Below are 14,283 nucleotides of genomic sequence, written 5' to 3' on the forward strand. Positions count from 1 at the left end.
TCTATGGAAGCATCAGAAGAACAAGAGAACAGAAGCACTGAAGTTCTGATGGTATCACGCTCAGAAGCACTTCAAGGTCAGAAGATCAGAAGATGATATGCACCAAGCTGTTTGACTCTGATGATATTCAAACGTTGTATTCACAAACATCAGATCAGAAGGAAGTACAAGTGGCAAGCTACGCTGACTGACAAAAGGAACGTTATAAGCTATTCTAGGCTACGTCAGTAGACACAGCGTGAACAAGGCTCGAGGTAGTTGACAAAAGCGTATAACATTAAATGCGATGCTGTACGGAACACGCAAAGCATTAAATGCACTCAACGGTCATCTTCTCCAACGCCTATAAATATGAAGTTCTGATGAGAAGCAAGGTTAACGATCCTGAACAATACAATTCAAATTAACTTGCTGAAACTCTGTTCAAATCAAAACTCAGAATCTTCATCTTCATCAAAGCTCACTACATTGCTTTTGTAATATTTTAGTGAGATTAAGCTTAAACGTTAAGAGAAATATCACAGTTGTGATTATCGCTTTTTAGAAGCATTTGTAATACTCTTAGAATTGATTACATTAAGTTGTAAGGAACTAGAGTGATCGTGTTGATCAGAATACTCTAGGAAAGTCTTAGGAGTGAACTAAGCAGTTGTAACTAGAGTGATCGTGTGGATCAGTAGACTCTAGAAAAGTCTTAGAGGGTATCTAAGCAGTTGTTCCTGGAGTGATCAGTGTGTGATCAGAAGACTCTGGAAGACTTAGTTGCTGACTAAGTGGAGAACCATTGTAATCCGTGCGATTAGTGGATTAAATCCTCAGTTGAGGTAAATCATCTCTGCGGGGGTGGACTGGAGTAGTTTAGTTAACAACGAACTAGGATAAAAATAACTGTGCAATTTATTTTTATCTGTCAAGTTTTTAAAGCTACACTTATTCAAACCCCCCCCTTTCTAAGTGTTTTTCTATCCTTCAATTGGCATCAGAGCGCCGGTTCTAAGGTGCAAGCACTTAACCGTGTTTAGAAAAGATTCAGGAAGAGAAAAACGCTTCAGTAAAAGATGGTTGATGAAAGTGAAAAGTCTACACCTACACCTGCATCTACATCTGGCTCTGCTGAGCAATACAACGGTAACAATGGTTATACTAGACCGCCGGTATTTGATGGTGAAAACTTTGAATACTGGAAAGATAAACTGGAAAGTTACTTTCTTGGTCTAGATGGTGATCTATGGGATCTTCTGATGGATGGTTACAAACATCCAGTAAATGCCAGTGGCGTAAAGCTGACAAGGCAAGAGATGAATGATGATCAGAAAAAGCTATTCAGGAATCATCATAAATGCAGAACTGTTTTGCTGAATGCTATCTCTCATGCTGAGTATGAGAAGATATCTAACAGGGAAACGACCTATGACATATATGAGTCCTTGAAAATGACTCATGAAGGAAATGCTCAAGTCAAGGAGACTAAAGCTCTAGCTTTAATCCAGAAGTATGAAGCCTTCAAAATGGAGGATGATGAAGACATTGAAAAGATGTTTTCAAGATTTCAAACTCTTACTGCTGGATTGAGAGTTCTTGACAAGGGATACACAAAGGCTGATCATGTAAAGAAGATCATCAGAAGCTTACCCAGAAGATGGGGTCCTATGGTGACTGCATTCAAGATTGCAAAGAATCTGAATGAAGTTTCTCTGGAAGAGCTTTGTAGTGCCTTAAGAAGTCATGAAATAGAGCTGGACGCAAATGAGCCTCAAAAGAAAGGTAAGTCTATTGCATTAAAATCTAATATCAAGAAATGCACTAACGCTTTTCAGGCTAGAGAAGAAGATCCTGAAGAATCAGAATCTGAAGAAGAAGATGAACTGTCTTTGATCTCCAGAAGGCTAAATCAACTCTGGAAGACCAAGCAAAGGAAGTTCAGAGGCTTCAGAAGTTCAAAGAAATTTGAACGTGGAGAATCTTCTGATGACAGGAGATTTGACAAGAAGAAGGTCATGTGCTATGAATGCAATGAGCCTGGACACTACAAGAACGAATGTCCAAATCTTCAGAAGGAAAGTCCCAAGAAAAAGTTTCATAAGAAGAAAGGTCTTATGGCAACCTGGGATGAGTCAGAAGATGATTCAGAAGATGAGCAGGCTAACTGTGCGCTGATGGCGACAGAAGATGACGGATCAGAATCTACATCAGAATCAGATTCTGAAGAGGTATTTTCTGAACTTACTAGAGATGAGTTAGTTTCCGGTCTAACTGAACTTCTGGAACTCAAGTCTCAGATTAGTCTCAAATACAAAAAGCTGAAAAAGCTATTTGAATTTGAAACAAAGAAGCTTGAGTTGGAAAATTCTGAATTAAAAGAAAAACTTTTAAAACTATCCAATAATGTTGGATCTCCTTCTGATTCAGAAAAATCCACTCCTAGTCTAAACCATATTCTGAAAGAATATGATTTAAGTTTCAGGAAGTTCTTATCTAGAAGTATTGGCAGAAGTCAGCTAGCTTCTATGATATATGCTGTGTCTGGAAACAAAAGAGTTGGCATTGGTTTTGAGGGTGAAACCCCATACAAACTTGAACCTGTTGATGAAATGAAACTCACATACAAGCCATTGTATGATCAGTTCAAGTATGGCCACTCCCATGATATTAGGCACACTTCACATGCTCAAAGTTTTCACATAACACACACCAAAAAGCATGTGACACAACCTAGGAAATATCATGAAACTCACAGTAAAAATTATCATGCTGTTACTCCTTCTGCTTACAATGTTAAACCTAAGTTCAATCAGAACTTGAGGAGAACTAACAAGAAAGGACCCAAGAAAATGTGGGTACCAAAGAAAAAGACTATTTCTTTTGCAGATTCTCTTGGTGACAAAGAAGATAAAAGTCAACATGACATGTCTCCTGGACTCAAGTTGATCTCAACACTTGAAGGGAAGAAAGACTGTCTTCCAAGTTCTGGTACTTAAATCTGTTGAAGAAACTTTGTCTGAAGGAGATCAGAAAAGATAGTTTATCAGTCTTGAAATCATTTGTCTTGTTTGTTTCTCAAGCAATGGTGTTTCGTTCTTGAGTATTCTAAATGCTCTAAATGCTACAGAATATACAAAATTGAAACATTGATTGTGGACGAATCAATAAACATCTGGTTTGATGATAAACTTGTTTCTGATGAAACAAAGAGCTTAAGAACTTCTGCAAATACAGATTTGCCTTATCAGAAGCTGCAGAACAAAGAAGTGAACCTCCAGAAGCTGTGTATATCAGAAGTAATGGATCAGAAGATCATTCAGATTTATATCAGCACACTTCAGAAGGAGTGTTTCCAGAAGAGAAAGTTGATCAGATCAGAAGCAGTGATCAGAATCTGAAGGCGTAAAGTCTATTCTGAAATTTATAGCTGTCATCTATTATCTGATGGTGAACACGTGTCTGTACGGTTAGTACAAAGCGTGCAGTTGAAAAGACGCCGACCTAGGTAACTGTATTAAATCATTTCATTTACCACGTTCTCTCTCCTCACGTCACTCATCATTTAATAAAATTGATTTCCTTTGATTCTGGAACTGTTCAATTTATATTTCTTATTTTTTTTCTTTTTCAAATCCGTCTCTATATATTCTTTTCAAATCATATCTTACATCTTTTTCGCTCCCTTGTCTCTCTCTCTTTGCATTCTCTCGTTTGAAAAGTTCTTAGCCGTTTTCTAAAAACCCTAATCGAAAACCCAGTACGCTTTTCTTGTTCGTTTTTGTTCATTCTGCATCCATGGCTGCCTTTTCATCCCAAAATGCTGAGTCATCTGTTCCTCTTCATCTCCAAGAAGAAACTTTGCAACTCACTCCTGTTGTTGCATGCTCCATTCCTAAAGATGAATTGGAAGTTCTGTGTGAACTCATGGTTGACTTTGACAACATTGAAGAAAACCAATTTCACCTTAAAGAAGACATTATCTTTCAAGGATGGACCTCGTTGTTCGCTGAGTTCGTTGGTCCAGTTTATCCGGATCTTGTCAAGGAGTTCTGGGTACATGCTGTGGTTGCTCCAAAATCTATAATTTCTTTCGTTCATGGAAAGTTTGTCGTTGTTACTGAAAACATCCTAAGAATGATGTTTGACCTGAAAAACCCTGAAGGGGTTTTTGAGTTGGATCAAAGGGCAGATATGGGAGATGTTCTATCCACTCTTTATCCAAATGTCAAGAAAACAAAATATGTCAAGGAATTGAGAGATGTCTACAGAATCTGGACAAAGATCCTTCTTGGGTGTTTCTACCATAGGAAATCAACACATGCCTCGGATTTCATCAGTAATGATCAAAGGTATATTCTGTATTGCATTGCCACTCAGAAGAAGGTTGACGCGATTTACATTATCTTCAACCATATGTGGAAAGCAGTAAAGGATTCCAGAAACGCTTTCAGAAAAGAAAATGGTGGAACAATCATTCCTTTTGGTAGAATTATTACAAACCTTCTGGTGCATTCCAAGATTGTTGAGAGTCTGGAGTCTGAAGGTATTATCAAAGACCTTGCTGTCACCTCTGGAGCCTGTCTGAATGCTTTTTCTCTAAAGAAGATGAAAATAATTGACACTATCCTCAAAGTTCCTAAACCTCTAGCTGGAACAAGAATCAGAAGAAAACCAGTACTAGCTGACTTTGAAACCTTCTTCAATAGTGAGGTACCTGAAGTCAGAACTAAGTATCTGAAGTCACAAAAAGAGGATAAGAGTTTTAAAGATCAAGACAAAGGTGCTCCTATTAAAGTGAATCGTAAGAAGGAAGAAAGGACCAAAAGAAAGTTTGATCATCCTGCTGCTACCACCAATAAAGAAGTGGTCCCAGAAGAAGTCATTGCAAAGGTTGCTAAGGCTGTCTCTGCTGATTTTGAGAAGAAAAAGAAGGAAGCTGAGAAAAAGAAGAAGAAGTCTAATAACAATGCTGAGATTGTTGGAGTTGTTGAGAAGAAGAAAATCGGAAAAAGAAAGATGATTTTTCAAGAATCTGATGAAGAAAATATCTCTCAAGAGGCTGAGAATCAACCAGAAGTTCTGGCATATGTCAGAAGGAAAGAAATCGCTAGCGGCAAAACAAAGATTTTTGAAGAGCCGAAGAGTAAGAAGCAGAAGAAGACTGAGGATGTGGCCAAAGCTTTTCTGAGAGGTTCCAAAGGTATATGCATTTCTGAACCTAAGTCTGTTCCTGCTGTTTGTTCAGAAGCTGCACCAATAGAGGTTGTCCCTACACCTGAACCAGAAAAAGCCACATCAGAATCACCAGTCTTTGTCCATGTTCTTACACCTCCATCTTCTCCTTTAACCATTCCTTCCTCTCCACCTACCATAAATCCTGTTCTGGATATACCACCCCTTCAAACTCTCTTTCCATCTCAACCTTCTCTCAATGCCACTCTTGAACATACTCCCTCCACCTCTCAAAACAATCCTTGTGATTCTCCTTTTCCAACATCTGCATCACATGAGCAGCTGCTCCGTGATTGCAACTACACTCACAAGCCTCGTCCTGAAGCTGAAGTGGTAGTGTTAGATTCTGATACTGAAGCAGAATCTTCTTATAGGATGGATAGAGAACCTCATCCGTACTTCACTTCCAACCCTGCCTTTTCAAAAACCCAATTAAAATTCCGCCCTGTATATCCTATTGGTGTAGTTTTTGAAAACATAAAGAGGAATCTCAGAAGTACCTTTGATACTCTCAGAATTGCTGAAAGTTCTGGATTGAATGATGTTGCTATGCAGAACTTCTGGAGGATCTTTCGCAGAGAATCAGATGCTCTGTTTTTAGAACTTCAGGAAGCCTGTGTAGCTGCTGCCCCACGGCCTCGTGGAATTCTGAGGAATTATGAAGACTTCTGGTTTGCTAGTCTCAAAGGAAGACATCTATTGGAAGAGAAGCCCTTCTTGGATGAGATGGAACAATTAAGATTGGCTGCTGAAATGGAAGCAAATCCATGCAGGGATATTGTTATCTTTATTCCTCAATATCCTGTTCTGCTAGGAGACTTCAAGACTCTCTTTGACTATCTGAGGGAAAACCCGTCTGTGAAAGACCCAAGCTTGGTCATTCCAGAAGTTGTTGACCCACCAGAAGTTGAAGGTCCTTCTGCTCCAAGAAATCTAGCTGCCATTCTTCAGGCACTTGAGAATGGAGAATCTGAAATTCCTGCTGCAGAGTATGGAGATGCTTCTATGCAAGAAGCAGATGCTGAAGATCATGTTGCTAAAACTGTTCCTGTTGAGGAAATCCCTGCAAATGATCTATCTATGGAAGCTGCAGATCAACATGCTATCCCTGTGGATAGAAGCTGTGAAGCTTCTTCTGATGAATCTTCTCGTCTTGCAAGGACTCTAGAAGAAATTCAGAAGAGACAGGATGAGCAAAGCTCACTCAATGCTGAGTATAGCGCTTTCATGGTGAGGCAAGAAGGACACAACAATATGGTTCAAGAGATGCTGACCAAGATCTTGTCAAGACTAGGGCCATCTTAGATTGAGTCTGTATTGTTTCTTTCTTTTCGTTGCATCTGTCTTTGTGCATCTGATCTTTCTTGTTTTCATGTACTTCCATACCTGCTGTTTGGACTTCAATGAAATCATCTTCTTCCTCCGTGTGTTTCGTTTTGTTTGTCTCTGAATCTTTTTTGCTTTTTGATGATATGACAAAAAGGGGGAGAAAAATAAATGATAAATGATTTGATTAATCTATCAGTTGCTGGGTAAAGCTCCCACACATTTACTAACAAGAACTGCAAGTTCTATATGGTTTAAGTGTTTTGCAGGTATAAAGAAGTGAAGAGAATCTTCAAAGCAAACACAAGAAGCAAAACCATGGAAACTGAAGCAAGCTGAGTGCTATCAAGCTTCAGAGATCAGAAGCACTGATAATAGAATTTGATCCATATTTGTCTATTTGCCTTGACAAAATTCTATTTGCTCTGATATATTATTTGCTCTGATACATTATTTTAGCCTATATGGCTCTGATACATATAATGTGTTCAAATATACATTTTATGTTCTAACTCGTTCATGCTGACTTTTGTCGTTTAGTTTTTGTTCTGTAACATTTCAGGATGTAGAGATGCTCTGATGATGCTCTGGTACATTCAACAATGTTCTGATACAAATCTAGCATGAAGTGATGTTGATAGAAATTCAAAGCTCTGAAGCTATCCGAGGGAAGCAGAAATCAGTAGCTGTGAATGTTCTAAAGATCCAGAAAACTCAAGTTCTGAAGCTGTCCTAAATAGAAGCAGAAATCAGAAGCTGTGAATGTTCAGAAGATCAAAGAAATTCAAGTTCTGAAGCTGTCCTAGATGGAAGCAGAAGTCAGAAGCTGTGAATGTTCAGAAGATCAAAGAAATTCAAGTTCTGAAGCTGTCCTAGATGGAAGCAGGAATCAGAAGCTGTGAGTGTTCTAGGGATCTAAGGAAATTCTAGTTCTGAAGCTGTCCAATGGAAGCAGAAGTCAGAAGCTAGGAATTCTCTGAAGACAAGAAGCTTATATGATCGTCTCTACCGAAATAATCAGGGAAGTCTTTTATTAAAGTTCTTCGAGTATTTATTTCAGGGGGAGATTATTTATCTCAGGGGGAGATTGTTAATCTCAGGGGGAGACATATTCATATGCTTATGCTATAGCTGTGTAATTTGTCTTTTGCCGTCTGTTCTTTCTGATCGCAAATTCATATCATTTATATATGTTTTTGTCATCATCAAAAAGGGGGAGATTGTTAGAACAAGATTTGTTCTGATCAATTATCTTAGTTTTGATGATAACAATAATATGAATTTTGCTTAAGATAATATGGTACTCTAATCCATTGCAATTTCCTTTTCAGGAAATATATAAAGAGTACGCATAATTCAGCGCTCAGAAGCTTTGTCTCAAAGGGTTCAGCATGCAACATCAGAACATGGTCTGGCAAGACATCAGAAGATGGTCGAAGCAGAATCAGAACATGGGTCTATGGAAGCATCAGAAGAACAAGAGAACAGAAGCACTGAAGTTCTGATGGTATCACGCTCAGAAGCACTTCAAGGTCAGAAGATCAGAAGATGCTATGCACCAAGCTGTTTGACTCTGATGATATTCAAACGTTGTATTCACAAACATCAGATCAGAAGGAAGTACAAGTGGCAAGCTACGCTGACTGACAAAAGGAACGTTATAAGCTATTCTAGGCTACGTCAGTAGACACAGCGTGAACAAGGCTCGAGGTAGTTGACAAAAGCGTATAACATTAAATGCGATGCTGTACGGAACACGCAAAGCATTAAATGCACTCAACGGTCATCTTCTCCAACGCCTATAAATATGAAGTTCTGATGAGAAGCAAGGTTAACGATCCTGAACAATACAATTCAAATTAACTTGCTGAAACTCTGTTCAAATCAAAACTCAGAATCTTCATCTTCATCAAAGCTCACTACATTGCTTTTGTAATATTTTAGTGAGATTAAGCTTAAACGTTAAGAGAAATATCACAGTTGTGATTATCGCTTTTTAGAAGCATTTGTAATACTCTTAGAATTGATTACATTAAGTTGTAAGGAACTAGAGTGATCGTGTTGATCAGAATACTCTAGGAAAGTCTTAGGAGTGAACTAAGCAGTTGTAACTAGAGTGATCGTGTGGATCAGTAGACTCTAGAAAAGTCTTAGAGGGTATCTAAGCAGTTGTTCCTGGAGTGATCAGTGTGTGATCAGAAGACTCTGGAAGACTTAGTTGCTGACTAAGTGGAGAGCCATTGTAATCCGTGCGATTAGTGGATTAAATCCTCAGTTGAGGTAAATCATCTCTGCGGGGGTGGACTGGAGTAGTTTAGTTAACAACGAACCAGGATAAAAATAACTGTGCAATTTATTTTTATCTGTCAAGTTTTTAAAGCTACACTTATTCAAACCCCCCCTTTCTAAGTGTTTTTCTATCCTTCAATTTTATCTGCCACTCAAATCTTATAAATATGAATTGTTTCTCACTTTTCTTATCTTTTCATCTTATAGATTTTCAACAAGTTTCAATGTGTCATTCTTTCCTTCTAGTTTTCAATCACTACAACATTTTTAACTTTAGGCAACGGATTACTAGGCAACGGCCTAAAAACTGTAGCCAAAAGCTTATTAGACCGCACTTTTTTACACGTAGCCAGATTTCTAAACTTTTTTAAAAATCCGTAGCCTATTTGCTTTAAGGTGCGGTTTTAGAACGTGGACATTATATAACCGTCGCCTGTTATATGTAGACTACGGTTTTTACCTTATATACTCTAGACCACACTTTACAAGCGTTGTTTTCTTATTACGAAATAAACCCTTAAAAACTATTATTTTTTAAAATAAATCATAAATAAATATTGTTTATAAATTTATAATATTAAACAAATGGGAGTTGGTTTCATAAATTCTAAAGAATATTTTGTTAAACAAACACACCTTTGTTTTGAATATGTTAAATCAATTATTTTTAAAATTTTAATATTTATTATTAAAATAACAAAAGGGATTTTAAAAAAATTCATAATAAATGGTCTATAATTTCCTAAGAAAAATATTATTTTTTAAATAAACTTCAAATAAAAAACTAACGTCAATAATTTCTCATAAATATTTTTGATATATAATTTATGACTTTAGTGGAGATACACACTCTACGTAAAAAAAAATATTGTAATTCAAAATAAACATATCACTTTGTCATATCATAAAAATAATTTTTAATTTTTAATTTAAATTGGCATTCTATGAAAAAATAAGTTGAAATATCTTTCAATGAATATTTATATCTTTATTATCAATACCTAGTATTTTAGTTTATAAAAAACATATTCAAAATATTTATTATAATTTAGTTAATCCTATAATAATATTAAATAAAATAAATATTGTTATAAAATATTTGAGTTAAAAAATATTTTATAAAATAAAAGTAAATGGATAACCCAATTCTCTGCCATCAGTGAAATAAAATGTAAAAGAAAATCAATTTTCTATCCTCAGTCACGCGAAAGCAAAACCCTTTCTCTCTTCTTGCTATTGAGCCGCCGTCGTTGTTGAGAATTTTGTTCTTCTCTTCGTTTCGCCTTCGTCTCGCAAGATAACATGCATATGAGGTATTAAATGGTTGCTATAGGTTGTGCGTCCTCTCATTCATACGAGGTATTTATGAATTTAGGTTTTACTTTGTTCATCCAATATTCCAAATAATAAACCCTCGCCATTTTAGTGTTCATGTATGTGCATATTGACAGTTATTATAAGAATGTTCTTAAGAATCTTATATCCCCAACTATTCCTTGTTGAGTGTCTATGACAACTGATTGGGGAAATTACTGAATGTTGGTATTTCATGACAATACTTTTGGGCCTTAACACAGAACAGAAGCCTAACAACGGTAATACATCTTCTAAGAAACTTCTACATCATGATCTTAATATTGTAACGTAATCATTGATTTTTTTTATTTGTATCTAATACAGGTCAACATTTTGCAAGATCCTGAATTGGTGTTCATACTAAAATCAGGGGAAGATAGGAAACCGCAATTGGGACCGTAATATTATGGATACAGTAGCCTTTGCAACCACAACAACTGCATAGACGACCGCAATCGCAATTTCAAATTATGATTCAGGTATAATCCATATCGCAAATGTTGCAAGAAATTTCATGCCTTTTAATCATCAGTGAGCAGATCATCTATTATAGCATTCTATGAAAATATTTTTGACTTTTGCTAAGTTGCTTTTGATGTCCATTGTTAAAGTCCTCTCTCGGCTCAAAACATTAATTTAGTGGAAAAATTAGTAATGAGTGTTATGCTTGTGTTGACCCTAAAACTTACCGAGAACATGTTCAAGTCTCTCTTTGAAAAGAGTATTGAATGGACAGAATCTGTAACAAATGAAACTAGATCAGCCGGAAGTATGGACAGGGCCATATGCTCTTATGAAATGGTAAATAAGCCTGATGAGAACCATATTTAAGCAATTGTCTAATGTCTCTATATTCCTCAAATACTATTTGACATAAGTGTGCTATACAAGGTTATGAAAGTCAAATGACATGTTGTCCAAGATCTCTGGATTTTTTTTGGTAAGTTGTTTTTTATTCTTGCCAAAAGAATTTATAAAGTAGTGGATTCTATTGAACTACATAATAATTATGTCAATTCTTGTGACTTCATATACACATCATCTGAAAGAAACCAAGAAGTTAAAAATGAAGTATCAGTACTATATAAAAGAGTATCTCTGATTTGTTAATTATTATTATAATATAAAATATTGACATGGAACTTTGATAGGTGTTTAAGGAAAATGATTCAACATACAAGAAGAAAAATTATGTTGGCTTCCACAATTGGTGCTTAATTCTTACCAGAAGATCTTTTGTGAACATGGTTCAGGTGGATAGTTGAACATTAACTAGTCATTGGTTTCTTTTCTTTGGTCGGAGATATTGAGGTTATATATCACATGTTAAATCTACTAATTTTTGTATATTCAACTTTTTTTTCATTGGTTTTAAGATGTGAGAAATAAGTACTAAAATAAAACATCTTTAGGTGAAAACTCATAACTCATACTCAATAGTAAATTCTTCTCATTGAATTAGTTTTATTTTGTTATTGTTTCCCTTTATTTGTGGAAGTATATTTTCTTGTTCTCTGTTTTTAGGCCATAATTTGATTCTCGTGATTTTAAAATAGTAATTCATAGAATTATTTATATTAGTCTATACAAATTATAGGTAGTGTCAATGGTTTTAAAAGTTAATTTTTAGTTTCTCTACAGGTGGACTACAAACACCAACATGTTTTGAAACTTGAAGCTTTGGAAGAATGCACTATAACATGTTTTGAATACAAGGAAGTAAAGGCAAAAAAGAATATTTGAGATATTGTTAGAGAGCTGGTTAATTGTTGTATATTTAATTTTAATAGAGTTTACCTTTGTATACTATTTTGTTGTAGTGAAATGCTTTAAAATAAATATAAAATGGCTCTTATCATCACTTTAATATAATTGTTATTTGATTATCAATACTTAAATAAAATTGTCTATTAATGTTAATTAAAATATCGTATTCAAAATTAGTTGGGACTCATGACATAGCAATTAGGCAACGGATTTATAATGTTGTCTAAATGAAAAATTCTTGACTCAGACTCAGCCAGCAAACCGTAGTCTAATCTATAGGCAACGCTTATACATGTGTAGTTTAATCAAAACCGCACTCTAAAAAAAAATCCAATAACCGCGGCTTATTCACATTTTTAGGCGACACTATTTCTCATTTGTGGGCGAAAGTTAAAAAACCGTAGTTTATAAGAAAAGGCAACGGCCGCATATTCCACGGCTCAATAACCGCGGTCTAAACACTTAGACTACGGTTTTCCTATATATGGCCACGGTTTTCCGTCGTTGTTTAAACTCATTTTTGTTGTAGTGAATCTTCAACCAAAACACATAGCCCCGAAATGATGCCAAAATGTGTGAGTTATGGAATAAGTGGTTGAAAAGCTTCAATTCGAGCACGGGGAGAGTGGATTATAGGTTTGTAGAAATTGAGTTTTTCGGTAGTTATGAAAGCTCGTCTAGTGATAATTCAAGAAATTGATCGCCTAGTTATAGCGACACTAACTTAGTGTCTTATTCATCAGGTCTTCCTAAATCCATCATGTCGCTCACTTTTTCTAATCTAGATTCTTTTTGTAAAGACACCATGAATATTGATTCAATCTTTCTTAAAGATGATTGAATCCAACCTTTTCGACTATATCAAAAGTATTGGAGGTTCCGATAATCATTATACATTTTAGCGGTGGTGAGTTCAATTTGATGTCTAAACACCTAATTATAAGTTGGATGCATTCAAAGCATGTAAATTGTATTCGCTGGTGAAGACAGTGATAATGATAGCATCAACAATCAATCTTGGTGAAGGCATGTTTGACATTCAAGTACAAATCTCTAGCATCTTGTATGGGACCTGGACATTCTGTATTTTTAATATTTTGGGTAAACAGTCTTGATATTCTGCGAAAATTTGTTGCATACAATATATTTTTGATATTCTGGATAAACAATGTAACCATTTTTAAATAAAAAAATACTTTAACCCCTCGGATTTTTTTAAAACCAAGGGGTTAGAGTAAAATAATTTATTTTTTTTACAAAAATGATTATATGCAAATCTTTTAAGCATATAATGTTTATTGTTCTTGGAGGAAGCTTTTAAGAAACTCTAAGTATTGTTCTTAGTCAAGAGTCTTTGCTAGGTATTATGTTGGATGTGTGTCTTCCTGTTTATTCTAAGTGTTTAGAAGTATCCAATCACTAACTGTGATTGAAGGGGAGTTGAGGAGGGCTTCATACTTAGGTAAGTCTTAGGTAGAAAGTTAGTTGGATAGTGATTAAGTGAGAAGTCAGTAAACCGAAGGTTGTTTACGTGTGAACTGGAGGTTGTTTGCATAGTGCTTTAAATTGATACTATCATAGTGAACTTTATCTCTGGCTTGGTAGCCCCCAGAGTAGATGTTATTGTACATCGAACTGGGTAAACAGTTTTGTGTGTTGTTTACTTTTCAGTATTGTGTATGAATTATACCTTGCCTATGTGTTACATCAGAACAGATGTCCCAACAAGTCATAGGACATCTGGAACCTGACATACCATAATTTCTGTGAGAAATACCAGTCAGGCTACAAGTCTGCTGGTTTTCCTCATTCCATATTTTTGGGACTTTTTTCTCTTCTTCCACACTTTCTCTACTTTCTTCATCCAATTTTGTTCAACCTCAGGAGGCATGACAGAGGTCGCCTACTGGACAACAACATCATTTGATTTCAGCTTCTTTTTCTTTAGTTTTGAGAAGGACACAAAGGCCTTCCCATAATCATTCTTCAGAGCACACTATACTGAAATCTTCAGAAGTGATAGAATTGGAATCTTTTTTGTAGGTGTCATGTTAGGGGCCATCTCAAGTGTTTCATACTTTTTCAACCAAATTGCATCGGGTGGCTTTGGTGGAGGCCTTCTTATGTCACCTTCCTCCTCGAGTTCTTCTTTATTCATGAACATAAACTTCCCAAACAGTTAACCTTCCTTGGTTTTCCTTATCCTTTTAGGGAATGGTGGGGCTGGTATTTCTTGAACAAAAATTCTTGATGCCATATATTTTGGCACGTCCGATGTTTTCTCTGCAGGTGACGTGACAGAAGACTTCATCTTCTACATATTTAGATTTG

The 14,283-nt window shown here is 35.8% G+C and overlaps 1 long non-coding RNA gene across 7 annotated transcripts; it reads left to right on the forward strand.

Moving 5' to 3' along the window:
- The first annotated feature begins 9,978 nt into the window (after window positions 1-9,978).
- Window positions 9,979-12,139, forward strand: LOC131626542 (uncharacterized). 7 transcript variants are annotated; one of them, XR_009291196.1, is made up of 5 exons: window positions 9,979-10,424; window positions 10,510-10,664; window positions 11,077-11,125; window positions 11,337-11,438; window positions 11,827-12,139. It is a non-coding gene; the product is annotated as an uncharacterized LOC131626542 (long non-coding RNA). The 7 variants fall into 7 exon arrangements; XR_009291195.1 differs by having other exon boundaries at window positions 10,510-10,986; window positions 11,827-12,137; XR_009291199.1 differs by having other exon boundaries at window positions 9,979-10,188; window positions 10,281-10,424; window positions 10,510-11,125; window positions 11,827-12,133.
- Window positions 12,140-14,283: the final 2,144 nt, after the last annotated feature.

The sequence above is a fragment of the Vicia villosa genome, unplaced genomic scaffold (genome assembly GCF_029867415.1).
Source record: "Vicia villosa cultivar HV-30 ecotype Madison, WI unplaced genomic scaffold, Vvil1.0 ctg.000305F_1_1, whole genome shotgun sequence".
Taxonomy (NCBI): Eukaryota; Viridiplantae; Streptophyta; class Magnoliopsida; order Fabales; family Fabaceae; genus Vicia; species Vicia villosa.